A 663-nucleotide genomic window follows, 5' to 3' on the forward strand; every position below is an offset into this window, starting at 1 on the left:
ACTTTGAATGCTGTCTTACATATTATGGTTTTCAGGTTGGTATTTTTATGGAATTCCTGAGTTTATAAAGTATGGCTTTGTGTCTATTTGCTTTCTTATGCCTTTCTTCTGCTGCTTTCCGTAAAATTATTTGTTTTGTCACCTCTCTGTGTGTTTGTTTTGTTTTATTATTATTACTCCTTAGAAAACTGTTTCCTTTCTTCTGAAGTGCTGACAGGGGATATATTCGATGAGACAGGAGGTGGGAAGGAACTGGAATGAGTGGAGGGAAAAGAAAACATAATCTGGATATATTTTGTGAGAAAAAATATATTTGCAATGTTACAGGATAAAAGAACATTGTTTTAAGAATACCATAGTCATAAGAAAGAATGATCAAATAAAATGTCCTAATATTGTAATAAACTTGATAAAATGAGATATAAGCAAGATCTCAATTGACAGGTAGTTATTTAGCAATGTATCAAAATATATCTAGAGCCTATAGCACAGTACAGAGTCATATACAGATGCCTGAAAAGACATTATAGGACACTGAAGGTCTCATTTCTAGATGGTTTCCTATTTAGGATGTCTAGAATGTACTCCGCCGTATTAATTTACAATTTCAAAACATAGTCCAAAGATACTGATGGTGCTGATTTTGGAATCAAACTGTAAACA

General features: G+C 32.4%; 2 protein-coding genes across 2 annotated transcripts in view; both read right to left on the reverse strand.

The window, feature by feature from the left end:
- Positions 1-663, reverse strand: part of Cfh (complement factor H) — an 883581-nt gene that overhangs the window by 53070 nt on the left and 829848 nt on the right.
- The window catches only part of LOC116100443 (complement factor H-related protein 2-like), a 696423-nt gene that overhangs the window by 18272 nt on the left and 677488 nt on the right, over positions 1-663 (reverse strand). The gene's annotated exons all lie outside the window — the stretch shown is intronic.

This window comes from Mastomys coucha, unplaced genomic scaffold (assembly GCF_008632895.1).
Source record: "Mastomys coucha isolate ucsf_1 unplaced genomic scaffold, UCSF_Mcou_1 pScaffold1, whole genome shotgun sequence".
Classification (NCBI taxonomy): domain Eukaryota; kingdom Metazoa; phylum Chordata; class Mammalia; order Rodentia; family Muridae; genus Mastomys; species Mastomys coucha.